Below are 23,670 nucleotides of genomic sequence, written 5' to 3'. Positions count from 1 at the left end.
ATTTTGAATTATTTGTATTTAAGAAAAAAAAATAGAGCTGTATTTTAGACAGTGTATTAAAAAGCAGAGACATCACTTTGCTGACATAGGCCTGGATAGAAAAAGCTATGGTTTTTCTAGTATTCATGTACGAATACAAATGTGAGAGTTGGATCTTAAAAAAGGCTGAGCACCAAAGAATTAATGCTTTTGAACTATGGTATTGGAGAAAACTCTTGAGAGTCCTTTGGCCAGTGAGGATATCAAACCAGTTAACCCTAAAGAAAATCAACCCTGAATATTCCCTGGAAGGACTGATGCTGAAGCTCCAATACTTTGGCCACCTCATGCGAAGAGCCAACTCGTTAGAAAAAACCCTGATGCCAAAAAAGATTGAAGGCAGGAGGAGAAGAGGGTAACAAAAGATGAGATGGTTGGATGGCATCGACTCAAAGGACATGAGTTTGAGCAAACTTTGGGAGATAGTTAGGGACAGGGAAGCCTTGCGTGCTGCATCCCATGGGGTTGCAAAGAGTCGGACACCACGTAGTGACTGAACAACATTTTAAGAGTGTTCTTTTATGACATATTTATAGTGATTTCAAGCTAAAATTACTTTGGTGAATGATGCTATCTGCTAATCAAAAATCTTATTGAGTTCCCCTTTCTATGAGCCCAGAAATGCAGGAGAATAAAAGAGCAATAGAGGAAAAATGCTGTTGGACCAGAGAATGTCTTCTGTTTGACTACTGCTCTAACTTGGTTTTTAACTTTGAAAAGTTTGGTGATGATGTAAATTGGTACGGATTTATTTGGGTTTATCACATTGTAGTTCACCCAGCTTTTTGAATCTATACATCTATATATTTCACCAAATTGGGAAGATTTAAGCCATTACATCTTTGAGTATTTTTTTCATCTTCATCAAAGGCTCAGATGGCACAAATGTTAAATCTTTTGTTATATAGTTCCACAATTCTCTGAGACAAAGATTAATTTCTTTCAATTTTTTCTCTCTTTTCAGATTTGGTAGTTTAACTTTTATTCCTCTGTCTTCAATGGCTCAGATGGTAAAGCGTCTGTCTACAATGTGGGAGACCTGGGTTCGAGCCCTGGGTTGGGAAGATCCCTTGGAGAAGGAAATGGCAATCCACTCCAGTACTATTGCCTGGAGAATCCCATGGACAGAGGAGCCTGGTAAGCTATAGTCCATGGGGTCGCAAAGAGTCGGACATGACTGAGCGACTTCATTCAGTCAGTCAGTCTTCAACTTTACTGATTCTTTCATTTATGCCCTCCATTCTGCTGTTGAGTCCATCTGCTGAAATGTTTTTTTCTAGTTATCATATTTTTCAGTTCTAAAATTCTTATTTGGTCCTTCCTTATAAATTTTATTTCTTTGATGAGACTTATTTTTCACTGTTTCAAATGTGTTTGTAATAGCTCATTCAAATATATGATGGCTGCTTTAAAATATTTCTCTAATAATTCCGACATCTTTGTTATGTTGGTGTTGGGGGTTCTTTGTTACTGCTGGATGATGACTGGGTTCTGGTTCCCCAGAAGATCAGTGGAGATCTAGTGGAGAGATCAATTCAGGGCTAGGAGTAACTCATTACGACTGCACACATGGCTTCTATTGACCCCGCAGAGCAGTGAGGTGGCCTCTTTACCTCTGGGTAGGCATCTTATTATTACTAGCTGTGGGGTTCCACTCACTTCTTCAGCTGTTGGTAGGGTCCTTGTTACAGCCTTGGAGAAGGTCAGTGTCTATGTTCCCCACTTAGATTTTACTGAAGAGGTTAGACGTGGACCACAATTGTTTGTTTTTTTTTTTTCTTCCCCCTGATATTTGGCTGGAGTCAAGTGCTTCTTCCTTAATAGTTTCTGTCTTGCTAGATCCCCCTTTCCTGGTCTTCTAAATAGAGAGATCAGGCTTTCATTGTTTTTTTTTCCGCTGTGTGTGTGTGTGTGTGTGTGTGTCTGTGTCCACTAAAGTATTTCCAGGTTGTCAGCCTCAGTTTCTTCAACTCCAAGTGTGGAAAATATGAGGCAACAAGAAATTCAGGGAGCTCACTGGTAGATGATTTCTTCAGTCCTGCGATCCATCTACCTACTATGATGCACATTCACATTTCCGAAGGTTTGTCTGCTGATAACATCCAAGTGTTTGAGGAGTACACAGTGGAGGCATCCGGAAAGTGTGTTTATTCCATCTTTCTCTAAGTAAATCCTTCTAATGATTTAATTTTTACTCTTCTTTATTTTCTTTTGCAAATGTGTTTTTGAAGCATTCAGAATTTATTTTGGTATGAAGAATAAGAGAGGGACCAAACAAAGCAGCTACCTTTTCCTTTTTGCTTTATCTTTCAAAACTTCCCTTTAAATCTTCCTTGGGTCACAGGTCATTCTGTCTCAAGCGTCCCTTTGCATTTTGTATTTAACTCAGTAAACACTTTAAAAAAAAAAAAAAGGTAAAGGTTTGCCTTCCCCTGTGATAGCCTCAAAGCAGCGGACAAGTTTTGCATCGTTTTCTGTCCTCTTCTTACCAGCCCTTAAGCTAGTGGCTGACAAGGAAGAGACTCTCATCTGAATGCTTCTGGGATGACTGAGTGAAGGAGAGAATTCTTTACCTGAAGATGCAATTTCTTTATTTATTGGCATCTGAATGACCAGCTTCTCACCTTTGACCATAGCGGATTTTCCTTGGTAATACTAGACCATGGCCATGGTCTGGACAACCCCTGTGTAAGCCATTTCTGAAAAGGCCTAGGAAATGAAGGAATGGCATATTTGGACTTGATGTAATGGCCTTAAATAAAATTCTGTACATAGTTTTATTTCATGTATGTGAAGGTCAAGAATAGGCAAAACAAATCAATGGTGACAAAAGATAGGAGCTGAGTTTCCTCCTGGGGTAAGGGAAATGAAGAAAATTTCTGAAGTTCTGGACATCTTCTGTATCTTGTTGAGCATGATAATCACATGAAGTACACGTGTAAAAAAAATAAATGAAGTTTTACACTTAAGGCTAGTGCACTTTACAGTATGTACCTCAATAAAAAGAAAAAAAAAGTACAAGAAGAAAAAAAAGATAAAAACCAAGGATTATTTTTTCTCTCCAATAACCACTCAGTTATCTGAATGACATTTATTAAATTATCCATCTATTCCTCATAGGCTTAAAGTGCCACCTTTCTAATATATTAGATTGCTATATAAATTTGAAGATATCCTAAATTCTCTACTCTGTACCTTGATCTGTGCATTTGGCCTCTGGTTCTGAAATGTTTTGATTACTATTTTACTGCCTGGAAGGTCTGATTTATCCTTTTTACCATTCTTTATCAGAAATTTTAAGGGTATCACTGCAATTTGTTTTCTAGTCTGAATTTTAGCATAAGCTTGGCAATTAACACAAAAGCCTTCTTTTTATAGCATCTTATTGAGAATGTTGAATATATCAATACATTTTTGGATAATTGGGCCATTTAAAATATTTAGTCTTCCTCTATGAGAGAACAATACTCATTTTAATTTCTTGATGAATTCTTTTGTGTATCTCAGGGGAGTTTTAATATTTTCTTCATAGAACTTTTGCAAAAACCTTATTAGGTTTATTCTTTATTATGTATTTTATTCATTCGTTAGGCTGTTAAGATTATGAAATCTTTTCTTCTATTACTTTCTGTTGTAAATTGCCTTCTTCACTTTTCTTTATAACTTGCTATTTTGTCTATTTTTGCTGATTCAATTTTGGAATAATACTTTTCTCTTGATAACAGAATTATTTCAATTAGTTTTTAGAATATAACTCAACCTTATTTTGGATTTTATTTTTTTCATTTAGAAAATATCTTTTGTTCTTCCCTATAAAGATGAGAATACTGGCAAAATGTTAATATCTTTTATGTCCTTCCCTGAAACTCAAATTTGGCTGGTATAACTGTATTTTCTTTATTTATCAACTTTAACTGATTTCTTTAAGTGGATTCTGGATTCTTCACTCTCAGTTCTTTTAAAAACATCTATTTCCCAGAATCAGGACATTTTGACCTACAGCTTTTGCTGAAGGGAAGTGATGCTTTCTTCCTTTTAATGTGGGTATTAACATAGGCTATATAGAATAACATTGGGTATTAATATAGCAAAGTCCTGAGGGAAAGGCTATGAAGATGTTAGATTCTTGGTTTTCTAAAAAGAAGGTCACTTTTGGTCTGTATATACTCATTTCTCCCTCCTCATACCCACTGCCTTGAGAAGAAATGAAACTAACAGAGTCCTATGTATCCCCTAGGCTGGAAATGTGTATGAAGATAAAGAGGAAGGTCCTTTGATGGGAAATGCTCAGCATTTTGCTGCCCTGGGGAGTGAAAAGTATGACATTCCTACTACTTTTTACATGACTTCAGGTAAATAAAGGCTCCTAGCTACTGGCCTAAGAGAGGGAAGGAGAAATCAGAAACCTCTAAAGAAACAGAGATGCTGGAAGAGATTACTAGCAACCTGAAGAAACAGAAAATGCCTTCTATGGGGAGTCATGTTAAGCCAAAAAAAATTTTTATAATACCTACAGTATAATTTAGGTAAATGTTAAAAAATTATTTGAAATGTAAATTACTGCCTGACTCAAACACTGGTTATGTTTGTTCATTGGTTGGTTATGATTGTTCATTTTGTCAAGATTGCCTTCCATATCCTCAACTGTATTATTTCTGCATTGCCTAAACTCCCTTTGTTGCTTCTTATATCTATGTAAATTTCATTTTCTCTTTAATTTCTAGCCTAAGAATTTTCAGTTCACTTTTTTTCTTCTTCTATCACTTTTTCTCTTTTTTGTGGTCTTTTTTTCAGAGAGATGATATTTTCTTGAACATCTTGGACTTCACACAGATTTTCTTGTTCCTAATTATCATTTGCCCCAAGTAAAAACAAAATGCCAGTAGTCCAGATATTAGCTAAAGGTCTCCCATGGTTTGTTTATAATAGTGAGGAACTGGTATGGTTACTTGAAATTCCTTACCAAACAGAAGAAAGCAATTAGAAACATCTATTGTGTTCTAGTGCAGGTCAGGAAGCAACAGTTAGAACTGGACATGGAACAACAGACTGGTTCCAAATAGGAAAACGAGTACGTCAAGGCTGTATATTGTCACCCTGCTTATTTAACTTTTATGCAGAGTACATCATGAGAAATGCTGGACTGGAAGAAACACAAGCTGGAATCAAGATTGCCAGGAGAAATATCAATAACCTCAGATATGCAGATGACACCACCCTTATGGCAGAAAGTGAAGAGGAACTAAAAAGCCTCTTGATGAAAGTGAAAGAGGAGAGTGAAAAAGTTGGCTTAAAGCTCAACATTCAGAAAACAAAGATCATGGCATCTGGTCCCATCACTTCATGGGAAATAGATGGGGAAACAGTGGAAACAGTGTCAGACTTTATTTTTTGGGCTCCAAAATCACTGCAGATGGTGACTGCAGTCATGAAATTAAAAGACGCTTACTCCTTGGAAGAAAAGTTATGACCAACCTAGATAGCATATTCAAAAGCAGAGACATTTCTTTGCCGACTAAGGTCCGTCTAGTCAAGGCTATAGTTTTTCATGTGGTCATGTATGGATGTGAGAGTTGGACTGTGAAGAAGGCTGAGTGCCGAAGAATTGATACTTTTGAACTGTGGTGCTGGAGAAGACTCTTGAGAATCCCTTAGACTGCAAGGAGATCCAACCAGTCCATTCTAAAGAAGATCAGCCCTGGGATTTCTTTGGAAGGAATGATGCTAAAACTGAAACTCCAGTACTTTGGCCACCTCATGCGAAGAGTTGACTCGTTGGAAAAGACTCTGATGCTGGGAGGGATGGGGGGCAGGAGGAGAAGGCGTCGACAGAGGATGAGATGGCTGGATGGCATCACTGACTCGATGAACGTGAATCTGAGTGAACTCCGGGAGTTGGTGATGGACAGGGAGGCCTGGCGTGCTGCGATTCATGGGGTTGCAAAGAGTCAGACACAACTGAGCGAATGAACTGAACTGAACTGAACTGATTGTGTTCTAGTACAATGTAGAGCACTTTATATACTCTTTCATTTAATCCTTGGAAGCAAATGAAAATGTACAAAAAGAAAAATCTCTCTTTGATTCAAGCTTTTTCCAAATGGTTATTGTGGTCACCACTTCCTGTGCTAATACAAACTACTTCCCCCTTTTCATGGATACCATACTTTTACTTAGGACATCTTTCTTTTTATCAAGACCTTTATCCTTTAAAAAACTATGAGTCAGTGTTCTACAATATTTAAAGGTATTATCAGTTTCTTGCACATGATCATGGATGATATACGAGGAAAGAACTTTGCCAATAAAATGAGGTCTAGGCACTTCAAGAAGAGTGTCAGAGATTTGAGCAGGAAAATAATGAATAATGAGGAACCCAGGGAACTGAATACAAAGCATTTCACAGTTTTGTCCTATAGACGAAACTTGTGTAATTGCTGAGATGGGGGGTTTGTACCAATAGATAAGTGCCTTCTAATTGCCAGCTCTGCCTAAAGAAGGGAAAATGAATTAGGTTATGCAAACTCTATGAACAGGTGAGAAATTGACAAGGAGAAATACAACTAAAGATGAAGAGGTTGCATCAGTTGTTTTAGAACAAGTCTGTGTATCATCAGAGAGGCTGGTTATAGTTGATGTAACGTGAGGGGACCCGGAGGAGGATTCCCCCTGCTTCCATTCCCCCTCCTCATTCCTGTGCCAAGGGCTCACAACTCCACCTTGAGTAAGTAGGTCTGTTATCTGTTTGTCGTTTACCTGCTGGAATTTACTTCAGTTCAGCTCACAGTGGGTCTAGACAAACATTACGTATGTTTTTTAGAAATCATAGGCCGGATTATTTACTGAATATTAGTTAAGGTTATTACCGTCTCTAAAATGTTTTCCTAATCATTTTCACAAATTAATTAAAGATTTCCTTTCAAGGATACCCCTGATCAATCTAGCTCCAAATGGTCTGTCCCATAGCTCTTGTCATGGCTGACAATAGATTACATACTCTGGAGTGCTTTGCTGGGCTTTTTATACAACTATCAGACTGTAAACTTTATATATATATTTTTATATATATATAATGGCTGCATCAAGTTTTTGGAGAAGGAAATGGCAACCTACTCCAGTATTCTTGTCTGGAAAATCCCATGGATAGAAGAACCCTGGTGGGTTACAGTCCATGGTTTCACAAAGGGTCCGACAGGACTGCGTGCAGGTACATGTCGAGTCTCTGTTTCCATGCACAGGCTCAGTTGCGGCCCAAGGGCTTAGTTGCCCCGAGGCCTGTGCGATCTTAGTTCCCTGACTAGGGATGAAACCCATGCCCGTTCCCTGCATTGCTAGGCAGACTCTTAACCACTGGACCATCAGGGAAGTCCCTTAGATTGTAAACTTTTAAACTGCAGGTCTCTGCCTAAAATAAACATCTATTGCAATATACCACTGGCTGTATTAATGACCTAATACTTGCAGCTTGAAGAAAGGATTAAATAATAAAAAAAGAGTTTTCTTAACTTTTGTTTCTTTTCCCCACCTGTGTGTGTGTGCTAAGTCATTTCAGTCATGTCTGATTCTTTTTGACACTTTGGACCATAGCCTACCAGGCTCCTCTGTCCATGGGATTCTCCAGGCAAGATTGCTGGAATGAGTTGTCCTGCCCTCCTCCAGGGGATCTTCCCCACCCAGTGATCGAACTCCCTCTTTGCTTATGTCTCCTGCACTGGCAGGTGGGTTCTTTACAACTAGCACCACTTGGGAAGCCCTCCTTCCCACCTGTAAGCATATCCACAACTGTAGGCTTCCTTGCTCATTTTGCTTTTGTTCCAGAGAGAGAAATTTCTCTTCTCAGAAGCACATTATCTGCCCCTGCCACAAATGGACACTCTTGGTGTCCCCATTTTCTAGAATGTTTGATCTTTCCATTTCTCACTAGTTTTTGGATTCTTCTCTCAGTACCTCACCCTCTCAACAGTCATCTCTAACCAGAGGGGGCCAAAAGACACAAGCATTCCTTTCCAGTATTTTTAATGGCTGAGATGAGAATGGTAATCCTGCCTCCAAATGAAGAAGGTACAAGTAAGATTTTGTCACTGTGGATGGAAAAAAGGGAATGATTTTAAGGCGTGTATAGCAATTTCCCTTTTAGTTGGCATGTGATCTTGATTAGCCCCCTCTTACTATTTCTTTCTGATATTCTCATTGCTCCTCTGCTTAGCCACTGTATCTGTTTTCCCTTCACATCCAGCTTATGAGATATTGTTGTTTACCTTATGACTTCCACGCTCTCCTGTCTTCTTAGTTATCCCCTGGTCCCCTAGATACTTATTTCTGTCACAACAGTCCGGGGAACTCCCCATGATTGTGCCCATGTTTTCTTTATTAGTAGCCTAGTGGACATTTTGCAGTGTCTCTTGCTTGCACTTTCTTATACGTAAATTTATTTATTTTTAATTGAAGGATAATTGCTTTACAATATTATGTTGTTTTCTGCAAAATGTCAACATGAATCAGCCATAGGTTTACCATGGAGAAGGAAACGGCACCGCACTCCAGCATTCTTGCCTGGGAATTCCCAGAGACATAGGAGCCTGGTGGACTACAGTCCATGGGGTCCCAAAGAGTTGGATGTGACTTAGTGACTAAACAACATAGGTATGCCTATGTCCCCTCCCTCTTGAACCTCCCTCCCATCTCCCTCCCATCCCACTCCTCTAGGTTGTTACAGAGCCCTGGTTCATGGTTGTATTTTATGCTATTTTCCACCCTTAAATTTTGACACTCTCTCTTAATTTGATTCCAGATCATCTCTCTCTTCACCTTCTCCTTCTCCAGTTGTTTCTTCTCAATCCCCCATGGATATTTCTTCCTCACTTCCTCTTTAAATGATAGACTTCCTCAAGAATGTGTCCACGCCCTTCTTACCACACTCAAACCCTCCTTGAGTGTTCATCCTTCCTATGTCTTCAAACATCTTCTATATGCTAAGGTCATTCATATTTTTATTTCTAGTCCCAATATTTCCTGGCACTCTAGATCATATATCCAGCATCTCTCATGGTTAATGACCTACAATAAATCCATCCCATCCTGCTTCTCTTTCTGTAGTTTCTGTTTTGAGGAGTTAAGAACACCAAACCATCAACATAAGGATCACTCTGGGTTAACCCTCTCCTTCACCTCCAAATGTGGTCTCTTATAGAGTCCCGCCTATCCACAAAGCGACTACTTCAAGTTCTTTTTTCTCTGTCCTCACTGCCACTGCCTTCATTTAAGCTCTTAACATTTTCTTCTTGAGCTATTTTAAGAGTCTAAAACCATTTCCCAGGGTACATCAAATGATCGTTCTAGAATGAATTTCTGCCTTGGATGATGCTCTAGCTCCCTAGAAGACTGAGAAGCATTGATGCTTCTTTGTGATCTGGCCCCTGCCAGCCTCTCTTCACATTTCCCACCTCTTTCTCCCTCCTTCATTCTGGGAAGCAGCTGAGCTGAACACTTGAAATCTTTCCCATAATTCTTACTTGTGTTTGCCACCCATCCCAGCATCGCTGCTTCCCTGAAGCTGTGTCTCATCTTGATTAATTCTTACTTTTCCTTTTATGATCTCACTCAGGTATGCTGGCTTCTGTGAATTTCCCCTGCATCTTTATTCTGACTGTCTCACTCCAGACTAGATTAGCTGCCTCTTGCATGTTCTTTTAGCTCTCTGGCCATGTCTGTGTCTATCATTGCTACAACAAAATTGCAATGTGAAGGCCTATTGATTCATCAGTTTTCTTTACTTATAAAGAACTTTCACTGCTCTGAGAAAGTGATTGTTTCTTTTTTCTCTTTGTATTTCTCAAAACTAGCACAAATGCTTTCTTTTTGGATGAACAAACAAAACTCGGATTTAAATACCAATTGTTTTAACCTAGATTCCCTTCTAAGCATTGTTCATAAGCAGGTGTCATTTTCCTTAATGTGTCCACATTTTTATAGCGTGCCATTAATCTTAACATTATAGAATATTGATCCACATTCTCTATGTATTATCACTTATTTGCATGTTTCTCCATTGCTGACCACTTTAATTGTAAGCACTTATTATTTATAAAGATAATGATTCTACATGTCTTACATGGCATTTTCTTCCATTCAGTATCAATTATGTGCTTACGGGAAAATTAGGGTCTTGAATAAGAAAGGTACAATATGACCTGACCTGGCCTGGATATATTGAAGGATGACATACTCAAGCCTAATTTTTTCTTTTATCACTTCAGTTTTCCTGTAACATTTGATTGTGGGAATTATTAAAATGAAAGTCATGCCAAAAGCAAGGAATTAATGCTGGCACATCATCTTAGCACTACTGAAGCAAGTCTACAAAAATTGGACTCATATCCTGCACCATGTTTCAGCTTAGAACAAACTGGCACTTGGGTTCTTAATTTCTAACCTGAACAAATGCCTGCAATGGATGTCTTGTTCTCTCTTGCCCCGGGTTGCTTCCATGGAAGTGAAAAGTTAGTAATGGTTGAATGCCGGCTCAGGTTGGAGAGCTGCTGTTTTACCCCAGAAAGGAAGTATCAGACTGTGTTATGGACTGAATGCTTGTGTTCCTCCAAAGTTCGTATGTTGAAACCCTAACTTCTAATGGGATGGTAATAGGAGGCAAGTCCTTTGGAAGATAACCATTAATAGGTTTAGATGAGGTCATGAGTGTGGAGACCAGTGTCCTTGTAAGAAAATAGATTACAGCTTTGCCTTGTGAGCACACAGTGAGAAGGCTGTTGTTCAGTTGCTCAGTCATGTCTGACTCTTTGTGACCCCATGGACTACAGCACACCAGGGTTCCCCACCCTTCACTATTTTTAGGAGCTTGCTCAAACTCATATCCATTGTATCAGTGATGCCATCCAACCATCTCATCCTCTGTAGCCCCTTTCTCCTCCTGCCCTCAATATATCCTGGCATCAGGGTTTTTCCAATGAGTCAGCTCTTTGCATCCAGTGGCCAAAGTATTGGAGCTTCAGCTTAGGCATCAGTCCTTCCAATGAATATTCAGGGTTGATTCTTGGTCAGGGAACAAAGATCTGACAAGTCACAGAATGCAGCCAAAAAAAGAAAAAAAAAATCAATGAAATAAATAATGTTTACACTGTCTTTTTCAAGGCAATACTCTTAGGTTTTAAAATGTGGAGTGAGAGCCACAAATCTTCTGGTTAGAAGCGAGAACTTCGGGCTCTGTAGTAGGGGGGAAGGTGTCCTTATAAGGCAAGGAGAGTTTCTTTTAGAAAGATGGGACTTCATTGCTCTCAGCTCTCTCCATATGCTTCATTTACTTAGTCTAGGCACGTGGCCAACCTTGATTAGCACAACTTGACCTCATGTTGCTCCTGCTACTCTTTGTTAGAGAAAATCTCATCTCCCTGTAGCAATTGTATGCCCAGTTGACAATGAAATGTTTATTACCTGTTTGTTCAGTAATTAATCAATTTAATTAATTTTTCTGCTAATTCTGAGTTTCCAATATTTTTGGAACATAATATTGGAAATATTGGAACAACACTTTAGGAAACATCAAGGAGCATGTAAAATGCTCTTTTACATTATAATTAGACAGAATGTTATAAAGTCTTAGACTGACTAATCAGATGTCAAAGTGCTTTTTGGGGGAACTTGCTAAATCTGAGTATCAGGATAGACATTAGTATTGCTCACCAATGTTTCTAATTCTCCTTTCCTTCCTGGCCCTTTGTGGATTACAGTCCCCTGACCCTAAAAGTCAAACATGATCAAGAGCTTTCTTTTGGCAACAAAATGTGAGCAGAGTAATGTGTATCACTTTTGGGAAACAAAATATTTAACAGTAGTGTCATATTAACCCTGCTATGAGAGATAATGAAAGTTTCTTGAGAGGTTGGGATGAATTGGTAGAGTCTATCTGGATCGCATCACTGACTCGATGGACATGAGTCTGAGTGAATTCCAGGAGTTGGTGATGGACAGGGAGGCCTGGCGTGCTGCGATTCATGGAGTCACAGAGTCGGACACGACTGAGCGACTGAACTGAAATGAACTGAACTGATAGCATGCTGGGCCCCTGAGTGTAGCAAAGAACCAAGCCCTCGTGTGATCAGTGTTGGATGAGAGCCTGCATGAGATTCATAGTAGGTGCTGATTAAATATTTTGGGGCAAAGCGAAAAATGCTTTGAATGAATAAATGGAAATCCCTTAAGGCAGTTGTCTCAGCTGGGGGCGCTATAACAAAAATACCACAGATGAGTGGCATAAAAACAACAGAAATGTATTTCTCACAGATCTGGGGAATGGAAGTCTCAGGCCAGGGTGCCAGCACAGTTAGGTTCCAGTGAGGGGCTTCTTCAGGGTTGCAGATAGATGACTTTTTATATCCTTACACAGCAGAGAGTAGAGCAGCAAAACAGGCACTCTGTGACTCTTCAGTCGCTCAGTCGTGTCCGACTCTTTGCAAACCCATGGACTGCAGCACACCAAGCCTCCTTGTCCATCACCAACTCCTGGAGTTTACTCAAACTCATGTCCATTGAGTCAGTGATGCCATCCAACCATCTTATCCTCTGTCATCTCCTTCTCCTCGTGCCTTCAATCTTCCCCAGCATCAGAAGTTTTTTCAAATGAGTCAGTTCTTCACATCAGGTGGCCAAAGTATTGAAATTTCAGCTTCAACATCAGTCCTACCAATGAATGTTCAGGACTGAGTTCCTTTAGGATGGACTGTTTGGATCTCCTTGCAGTCCAAGGGACTTTCAAGGGTCTTCTCCAACACCACAGTTCAAAAGTGTCAATTCTTCCACGCTCAGCTTTCTTTACAGTCCAACTCTCACATCCATACATGACTACTGGAAAAAAATCATAGTGTTGACTAGATGGACCTTTGTTGCTAAAGTAATGTCTCTGCTTTCTAATCAGCTCTCTAGGTTGGTGATAACTTTTCTTCCAAGGAGTAAGCATCTTTTAATTTCATGGCTGCAGTCACTATCTGCAGTGATTTTGGAGCCCCCAAAAATAAAGTTTGCCACTGTTTCCATTGTTTCCCCATCTATTTGCCATAAAGTGATGGGACAGGATGCCATGATCTTATCTTTCTGAATGTTGAGTTTTAAGCCAACTTTTTCACTCTCCTTTTTCACTTTCACCAAGTGGCTCTTTAGTTTTTCACTATCTGCCATAAGGGTGGTGTCATCTGCATATCTGAGGTTATTGATATTTCTTCCAGCAATCTTGATTCCAGCTTGTGCTTCATACAGCCTGGCATTTCACATGATATACTCTGCATGTAGGTTAAATAAGCAGGGTGACAATATACAGCCTTGACCTACTCCTTTCCCTACTTGAAACCAGTCTGTTGTACCATGTCCAGTTCTAGCTGTTACTTCTTGACCTGCACACAGATTTCTCAGGAGGCAGGTCAGGTGGTCTGGTATTCCCATCTCTTTAAGAATTTTCCAGTTTGTTGTGATCCACAGTCAAATGCTTTGGCATAGTCAATAAAGCAGAAATAGATGTTTTTCTAGAACTCTCTTATTTTTTCAATGATCCAACAAATGCTGGCAATTTGACCTCTGGTTCTTCTGCCTTTTCTAAAACCATCTTCAACATCTGGAAGTTTGTGGTTCACATACTGTTGAAACCTGGCTTGGAGAATTTTGAACATTAGTTTGCTAGCGTTTGAGATGAGTGCAATTGTGTGGTAGTTTGAACATTCTTTGACATTGCCTCTCTTTGGGATTGAAATGAAAGTTGACCTTTTCCAGTCCTGTGGCCACTGCTGAGTTTTCCAAATTTACTGGCATATTGAGCGCAGCACTTTCACAGCATCATCTTCCAGGATTTGAAATAGCTTAACTGGAATTCCATCACCTCCACTAGCTTTGTTCATAGTGATGCTTCGTAAGGCCCACTTGACTTCACATTCCAGGAAGTCTGACTCTCGGTGAGTGATCACACCATCACAGTTATCTGGGTGATGAAGATCTTTTTTTGTATAGTTCTTCTGTGTATTCTTGCCACCTCTTCTCAATATCTTCTGCTTCTGTTAGGTCCATACCATTTCTGTCCTTTATTGAGCCCATGTCTGCATGAAATGTTCCCTTGGTATCTCTAATTTTCTTGAATAGATTTCTAGTCTTTCCCATTCTATTGTTTTCCTCTATTTCTTTGCATTGATATCTGAGGAAGGCTTTCTTATCTCTCCTTGCTATTCTTTGAAACTCTGCCTTCAAATGGGTATATCTTTCCTTTTCTCCTTTGCCTTTAGCTTTTCTTCTTTTCTCAGCTATTTTTAAGGCCTCATCAGACAACCATTTTGCATTTTTGCATTTTTTTTCTTGGAGATGTTCTTGATCCCTGCTTCCTGTACAATGTCACAAACCTCCATGCATAGTTCTTCAGGCACTCTGTCTATCAAATCCAATCCCTTGAATCTATTTGTCACTTCCACTGTATAATCATAAGGGATTTGATTTAGGTCATAGCTGAATGGTCTAGTGGTTTTTCCTACTTTCTTGAATTTCGGCCTGAATTTGGCAATAAGGAGTTCATGATCTGAGCCAGTCAGCTTCTAGTCTTGTTTTTGCTGTCTATATAGAGCTTCTCCACCTTTGGCTGCAAAGAATGTAATCAATCTGGTTTCAGTATTGACCATCTGGTGATGTCCACATGTAAAGTCTTGTCTTGTGTTGTTGGAAAAGAGTGTTTGCTATGACCAGTGTGTTCTCCTGGCAAAATTCTGTTAGCCTTTGACCTGCTTCATTTTGTACTCCAAGGCCAAATTTGCCTGTGACTCCAGGTGTTTCCTGACTTTCTCCTTTTGAATTCCAGTGCCCTATAATGAAGAGAACATCTTTTTGGGGTGTTAGTTCTGGAAGGTTTTGTAGGTCTTTATAGAACCATTCAACTTCAGCCTCTTCAGTGTTACTGGTCAGGGCATAGTGTGATGCATTTTTATTGGTTCTAATGGTGCCAGCTAATTCTTACTAAATCACTAATTTCAAATATGTTTGATTTCTGGGTTTCCCTGGGACCATCTTTGTCAGAAGTGTGGTTTAAAGGAAAATTCCTAGGTAGAAATATCAGAGCTGAAGTCTCAAATAAGGCCAAGCTCTTGGTAATTATTTGTTAAGATGATACTAGGAGTTATCTGTAAAGCTTGTGACGTGGGAAAACAGTGGCCTGTTGAGTGTAAATTTATTTGCAAACTTACTATGGAAAGAAAAAATGTATTTCATGAGTGTGGAAGATGCCAAGGTAAGAGCGTTATTGTACTTGAGAGGATCAGTGCAGTGCAAAAGAGGTTACAGAGCAAGTGGAGGCACTTTTTGTTAGAGAATGAATTAGCTTAATTCTGCAATTAGCAGGTGAGTGGGTGATCTTTTTCCCCCCTTTAATTTGATTGACAGATTTACTCTAAACTGTAGCTAAATAAGCATTATTTCCAAATGTGCACTGAAAGGAAGAAAAATCTTTCATTTTCCATTTTCCTTAGTATCAATAAAAAAAGTGTTTTGAGAATCCCAAGAACTGGACTGCTTGAAAAAAGTGAAGATTTTGCAAAGAGCACTTTGATAAATGAAACAACATTTCTTTTATCTTCCACATTTGCATAGAAAAATCTATTCTCTTCATCATTTTTATCATATACACTACAATGAAATACGAATAAAAAGGCCAGTTCCATTTTTCTTTCCATTGTTTAAATAGGACCCTACTTAGTGCTTGCATATCATCTTTTCATTTAAGTACCTTCTTAGACTCTTAACATCTTTGATAAAGCATTGTTAAGAGTCTGGCATTAGGTACGCTTGATGCATAAGCATTTCTGCAGTTAATTTGCATGCCTAGGAGGAAACAAAGCATAGAGGATTTTAAAAACGTTTAGCTGAAATAAGACATTCATAAAGAAGGAATTTTATTTTTATCAAAGTCATAGAATTTCACAACTAATGTCTATATATTCCATGCAAGGAGATATGCCTAAACTGTATCTCAGACGTGCAAATATCACTGTACAAATTTACTTATGGGACATACAGGTAATGTATAGTAGTTATCAGTTTTGTTTCAGGCAAAGTGGCAGGTTCTGAAAGATGTATTGCTAGAACCTTGACTCTGTCACAAGTCACTGAGCCCAATGCTATTCGAAGGATATTAGACACTTATCAATCATTTCCACATGCAATAACTCAGCAAACACTGCTTTAGGAAAAAGTCCTACAAATCCTTCAAAGAGAACATTGTGGTGGTCCTGAAAATTGTTTCAATTATGTTTAAACAAATAATTTTATGTTGCCTCATATTGGATCTTTATACTATTTCTAATAAATATTATTTTATATAGTCAAAGTGAATAGTTAAATCAATCATTATGTACAATCTTTTAAAAAATTCTCACAAATAAATACATGGCAGATGACATCAATAGCTCCAAAATTGTAGAGCAGATTCATTAGAATGCTAATTCTTCAGTACTTAATAAGTTTAATAAAATATATAGCTATTTAAAATTGATCACGGCTTTCTAGGTGACTCTAGTGGTAAAGAACCTGCCTTCCAGTTCAGGAGACATAAGAGACACAGATTCGATCTCTGGGTCAGGAAGATTCCCTGAAGGAGGAAACGGTAACCCATTAGAGTATTTTTGCCTGGAGAATCCCATGGACAGAGGTGTCTGGTGGGGCTATGGTCCATAGGGTCACAAAGAGTCAGATATGACAGAAGTGATTTAAACATGCAAAATGTATAATAATCAGATGGGTGAATGAAATTGATTTGAATAAGAAAAATATTTGTACAATAAATTTAAAATATATTCATCTTTTTAATTTTATCTCATGGTTTGAATTATTCAGTTCAGTTCAGTTCAGTTGCTCAGTCGTGTCCAACTCTTTGTGACCCCATGAATTGCAGCATGCCAGGCCTCCCTGTTCATCACCATCTCCCAGAGTTCACTCAGACTCACGTCCATCGAGTCGGTGATGCCATCCAGCCATCTCATCCTCTGTCGTCCCCTTCTCCTCCTGCCCCCAATCCCTCCCAGCATCAGAGTCTTTTCCAATGAGTCAACTCTTCGCATGAGGTGGCCAAAATACTGGAGTTTTAGCTATAGCATCGTTCCTTCCAAAGAAATCCCAAGGCTGATCTCCTTCAGAATGGACTGGTTGGATCTCCTTGCAGTCTAAGGGACTCTCAAGAGTTTTCTCCAACACCACAGTTCAAAAGCATCAATTATTTGGTGCTCAGCTTTCTTCACAGTCTAACTCTCACATCCATACATGACCACTGGAAAAACCATAGCCTTGACTAAACGGACCTTGGTTGGCAAAGCAATGTCTCTGCTTTTGAATATGCTGTCTAGGTTGGTCATAACTTTCCTTTCAAGGAGTAAGCATCTTTTAATTTCATGGCTGCAGTCACCATCTGCCATGATTTTGAGCCTCCAAAAATAAAGTCTGATGCTGTTTCCACTGTTTCCTCATCTATTTCCCATGAAGTGATGGGACCAGATGCCATGATCTTCGTTTTCTGAATGGTGAGCTTTAAGTCAACTTTTTCATTCTCCTCTTTCACTTTCATCAAGAGGCTTTTTAGTTCCTCTTCGCTTTCTGCCAGAAGGGTGGTGTCATCTGCATATCTGAGGTTATTGATATTTCTCCTGGCAATCTTGATTCCAGCTTGTGTTTCTTCCAGCCCAATGTTTCTCATGATGTACTCTGCATAAAAGTTAAATAAGCAGGGTGACAATATACAGCCTTGACATACTCCTTTTCCTGTTTGGAACCAGTCTATTCCATGTCCAGTTTTAACTGTTGCTTCCTGACCTGAATACAGATTTCTCAAGAGGCAGGTCAGGTGGTCTGGTATTCCCAGCTCTTTCAGAATTTTCCACAGTTTATTGTGATCCACACAGTCAAAGGCTCTGGCATAGTCAATAAAGCAGAAATAGATGTTTTTTCTGGAAATCTCTTACTTTTTCCATGATCCAGCGGATGTTGGCAATTTGATCTCTGGTTTTTCTGCCTTTTCTAAAAGCAGCTTAAACATCTGGAAGTTCACAGTTCACGTACTGCTGAAGCCTGGCTTGCAGAATTTTAAGCATTACTTTACTAGCGTGTGAGATGAGTGCAATTGTGCAGTAGTTTGAGCATTCTTTGGCATTGCCTTTCTTTGGGATTGGAATGAAAACTAATTTGAGTTGTTTTATATATATATATATATATACATGTATATTACATATGTATATATATATAATTCAGAATTATTGTTCATTTTATTCTATAGACCAAATATGACAGCCCTCTCTCTTGAAATGTTAGCAAACCAGTGTCTTTGTACCCTTGGCATTTTTTATATTCTTGGATGACTACCCACTCCAGTATTCTTGCCTGGAGAATTCCAAGGACAGAAGAGCCTGGCAGGCTATAGTCCATGGGGTCACAAAGAGTTGGACACTAGCGACTAACATTTTCACTTTCACTTTACACTTAATACTTATCTTCCTTGCCTTGGATGCACTCTATTTCTTACATTTCTCAAACCCAGTCAGCAGAGAATATTTTCAGGCTCAAATGGTGCTGACAACCCAAGTTACATGATTGTTAGGCAAAACAGGATGCTTTGCAACATTTTATAAGCACAGTTTTGGTACCCTAATATTAAACACCTCTTGGGTTCAGAAATTTATTCCCACTCTGCCCCACCCCTACTTCCATACCTCCACAGTATTTTTCTAGGCCTAGTACTATGCTGCTCCAGATTACACCTAGTTCTCTTTTACAGAAAAACTAGGTGAGAGAATTTGTTTTGATGGCTGCCACAGGGAACTGCTTGATTCCGCAGTTCATATATGGCACATCACTCTGCTTTTTAGTAAGAAAAGGCAGTCAGCTTTTCTCTTTTATCTGTGCTTCAAAAAACCAGTTATGCCTTTCTGTGCATTTTCAGTCTTTGTGCTCTATTAATAAGACCCTGTCACCAAGCTGGTAACAGACATTGGGAATATTGAGTTCCCTGCTTGAATGCACTTATAAACAGGGCTCACAGGACAGAAATTTTAGCCTATGGATGAAATCAGTACAATAATTTTATCTGACAACTTTTAATTACCTTTTTTTTTTTTTTTTTGGTAAAGCATCGGAAACTTTTAAAAGCATAAGATTATGTCTCTGCAGCTCTAACTAAGCATGCTAAGATAAGGAATGGATCAGTTAACCGGGAATGGCATGTGGTGTAGACGGTTCAGCACTGCACATGGAGCCAGAAGCCCTGGGTTTCAGGGCTGTCTTTATCACATGCAGGCCTGTGACTTTGCTTATGTAAATTCACTTCGAGACAACAGGATGCTAGCACTCCTTCGGGTAAACCAGGGGTCCCTAATCCCTGGACCACAAACTGGTACTGGTTCAAGGACTGTTAGGAATCAAGCTACACAGCAGGAGATGACTGGAGGGTGAAGAAGTGAAGCTTCATCTGTATTTACAGCTGTTCCCTGTCACTCACATTGCTGCTGGAGCTCTGCCTCCTGTCAGATCAGCAGTAGCAATACATTCTTACAGGAGCGCCAACCCTATTGAGAACTGTGCATGCAAGGGATCTAGGTTGATGCTTTTTATGAGAATCTAATGCCTGATGATCTGAGCTGGAGCTGAGAGCAGCTGTAAATACAGATTATCATTAGCACAATAAGTAAAATGTGCTTAAATCATCCCCAAACCATCCTCCCTGTCCCCCAGTCCATGGAAAAATTGTCTTCCATGGTAAAACCAGTCTCTGGTGCCAGAAAGATTAGAGACTGCTGGGATAAACCATTGAATTAATGCCTCTGGACTATAGCATAATCTAGACCAAGGGATTCCCAAATGTAGTATGTGGATCCCAGTAGATCCTAGACACTCTTTCAGGAGGACTACAAGGTCGAAAACTACTTTCATAATAATATTAAAATTGAATGGCTTTTCCACCGAAGGTGAAAAAGCAATGGGATGTAAAACTGATGGTACCTTAGCATGAATCCTGGCAGTGGCACTAAACTCTGCAAATAGTCATTGATCTTTTTTACCACCACAGTGTGAAAAAATGGCTAGTTTCCTTGAAAATGTCTTTGATGAAGCAGAAAAAAATTATCAATTTCATTAAGTTTCTAACCTTGAAGACACGTCTCTTTTTAATATGCTGGTGATGATGTGTTTCAGAAGAAAAACACCTGTTCAATTGCTTGAGTTGTGAGCTGAACTAGTTGCTTTTAAATGGGACAGTAACTCTGCCTTCAGGAATAGCAAACAAACTATGACTTTTCTGACTTGGCTGTTGGCTCAAAAATGAATTCAGTGAGCCTGTCACTTCAAAGAAATCAAAAGGAAATATTTGTAGTTAAGGAAAAAATGAGAGATTTCAAATGAAAATAAGAGTTTTGGAAAATGTGTTGTTCAATTGCTCAGTCATGTCCGACTCTTTGCGACCCTGTGGACTGCAGCACACCAGGCTTGTCTGTCCATCACCAGTTCCTGGAACTTACTCAAATTCATGTCCATCAAGTCAGTGATGGCATTCACCCATCTCTTCCTCTGTCATTCCCTTCTCCTCCTGCCTTCAATCTTTCTTGGCATCAGGGTCTTCAGTTTTTTGTATCAGGTGGTCAAAGTATTGGAGTTTCAGCTTCAGCATCTGTCCTTCCAATGAATATTCAGGACTGATTTTATTTAGGGTTGGACTGATGAGATCTCCTTGCAATCCAAGGGACTCTCAAGAGTCTTCTCCAACACCGTAGTTCAAAAGCATCAATTCTTTGGTGCTCAGCTTTCTTTATTGTCCAACTCTCACAACCATACATGACTACTGGAAAAACCAGTAGATGGACCAGTAGATGACTAGATGGACCTTAGTTAGCAAAGTAATGTCTCTGCTTTTTAATATGTTGTCTGACTTCCCTGGTGGCTCAGACGGTAAAGCATCTGTCTACAATGCGGGAGACCTGGGTTTGATCCCTGGATCGGGAGGATCCCCTGGAGAAGGAAATGGCAATCCACTCCAGTACTATTGCCTGGAAAATCCCATGGACAGAGGAGCCTGGTAGGGTACAGTCCATGGGGTCGCAAAGAGTCGGACACGACTGTGCGACTTCACTCACTCACTCACTCACTAGGTGTGTCATTTGTGAGGGCTTCCCTGGTGGCTCAGAGGTTAAAGCATCTGCCTCCAATGCAGGAGACCCAGGTTCGATCCCTGAGTTGGGAAATCCCCTGGAGAAGGAAATGGTAACCTACTCAAGTATTCTTGCCTGGAGAATCCCATGGATGGAGAAGTCTGGTAGGCTACAGTCCACGGGGTCGCAAAGAGTTGGACACGACTGAGTGACTTCATTTTCTTTCTTTCTTCTTCCAAGGAGCAAGCATCTTTTAATTCCATGGCTGCAGTCATCATCTGCAGTGATTTTGGAATCCAAAAAAGTAAAGTTTCTCATTGTTTCCATTGTTTCTCCATCTATTTGCCATGAAGTGATGAGGCCGGATGCCACAATCTTAGTTTTCTGAATGTTGAGTTTTAAGCCAACTTTTTCACTCTTCTCTTTCCCTTTCACCAAGAAGCTCTTTAGTTCTTCACTTTCTGCCATAAGCGTGGTGTCATCTGTTTATCTGAGGTTATTGATATTTCTCCTTGCAATCTTGATTCCAGCTTGAGCTTCATACAGCCCAGCATTTCGCATGATGTACTCTGCATGTAAGTTAAATAAGCAGGTGGACGTCATACAACCTGATGTACTCCTTTCTCAATTTGGAGCCAGTCTGTTGTTTCATGTCCAGTTCTAACTGTTGCTACATGACCTGCATACAGATTTCTCAGGACACAGGTCAGGTGGTCTGGTATTCCCATCTCTTTCTGAATTTTTTACAGTTTGTTGTGATCAATAGAGTCTAAGGCTTTGGTGTAGTCAGTAAAGCAGAAGTAGATGTTTTTCTGGAACTCTCTTGCTTTTTTGATGATCCAACAGATGTTGGCTATTTGATATCTGGCTCCTCTGCCTTTTCTAAATCCAGCTTGAACATCTGGAATTTCTTGGTTCATATATTGTTGAAGCCTGGCTTGAAGAATTTTGAGCATTAGTTTCCTAGCATGTGACATGAGAGCAATTGTGTGGTAGTTGGAACATTCTTTGGCATTGCCTTTCTTTGGGATTGGAATGAAAACTTTTCCAGTCTTGTGGCCACAGCTGAATTTTCCAAATTTGCTGTCATATTGAGTGCAGCACTTTAACAGCCACTGTTTTAGGACTTGGCAATTTGTAGAGACTTTTTTTGATAAGATTGGTAGTTGTTATGGATGAATGCTTGTGTCTCCCAAGATTCATTTGAAACCCTAAACCCTGACATGGTGGTATTTAGAGGGGGTACTTTTGGGGGTTGTTAAAATAAAAAAAAAAAAAAAAACAGACAGGCCTAAAATGGAGTAGTTTATGCTTAACCCTGAGTCATCAAACCAAGACTTCAGTTAATTACAGTTTCTGTTTTCCAGGAAGAGACTCTTCTGTCAGTCAGTCAGGAATCCTTTGATCAACAGCAGTTAAACAATCTGCCTCCCTAAGGAAAGTTACCTTGCAATGGCCAACCTACCATTTTGCCTGGTATAACTTCCTGATTCTTGCTCCCTCTGCTTATAAAAGTCATTATACACAGCTCATCAGAGCTCTTTTCTGTCTTCTCAATTGGATGCTGCCTGTTTCAAATTGATTTTTATTCAAAATTTTTAATATGTCTCAATTTATCTTTTAACAGAGGAAATTGGGCATAGGTACAGTCATGGGTGTAAGGCCTCCATTTGGGGACTGAAGCCCTTATAAAGAATAGAGAGAGTGATCAGAGTACACTCACTCACTTCTCTCTCTCTTACCCATTCATGGGAGGATATAGTAGGAAGGGGGCTGCTGGCAAATTAGCAAGAGAGTTCTCCTCAGAAACCTCCTTGATCTTGAACTTTAGGTCTACTTTCTAAGTCAGCCAGTGTGTGGCATTTTATTATAGCAGCCTGAGCAGACTCATAGTGGTGATGTTAATAAATGTGATTAAAAAAATAATGTATAATAAAATAAAGTTTGGAAGATTCATATCAGAAATTTGAAATAGCTATTGAAATACTCTACTCTTTTCCAGATAGACATCTGCATGAGGCCAGGTATTTTTATGCATATATATTATTTGTAAAGTTTAAATATTAATACTTTAACACTCTTTATATAGTTTAATATATATAAAGAATATATTCATTAAAAAAAAAAAAAACCTGCCCTCACACAGATGTCTATCTGGAAAAGAGTAGAGTGTTTCAATAGATGTGAAGATTGTTTATATGACTCTTCCAAACTTTAAATTATTTTATTACACATAATTAAAAAAAAATCACATTTATTAACTTCATCACTATGAGTCTACTCAAGCTGCTGTTACAAAATGCCACATACTGGATGGGTTAAAAGTAGGCCTGAGCTCAAGGCCAGGGCTTCCCAGATGGCTCAGTGGGTAAAGAATCTGCCTGCAATTCAGGAGACCCAAGAGACGTGGGTTTGATCTGTGACTCAAGAAGATATCTGAGGAGGGCATGGTAACCCACTCCAGTATTCTTACCTG

The 23,670-nt window shown here is 39.3% G+C and overlaps 1 non-coding gene across 1 annotated transcript; it reads left to right on the top strand.

The window, feature by feature from the left end:
- Nucleotides 1-21,214: 21,214 nt before the first annotated feature.
- Nucleotides 21,215-21,287, top strand: TRNAW-CCA (transfer RNA tryptophan (anticodon CCA)). Its single transcript has one exon. It is a non-coding gene; the product is annotated as a tRNA-Trp (tRNA).
- Nucleotides 21,288-23,670: the final 2,383 nt, after the last annotated feature.

Source organism: Ovis aries, chromosome 16, assembly GCF_016772045.2.
Source record: "Ovis aries strain OAR_USU_Benz2616 breed Rambouillet chromosome 16, ARS-UI_Ramb_v3.0, whole genome shotgun sequence".
NCBI classification, from domain to species: domain Eukaryota; kingdom Metazoa; phylum Chordata; class Mammalia; order Artiodactyla; family Bovidae; genus Ovis; species Ovis aries.
This window is presented reverse-complemented; position numbering and strand designations above follow the sequence as displayed.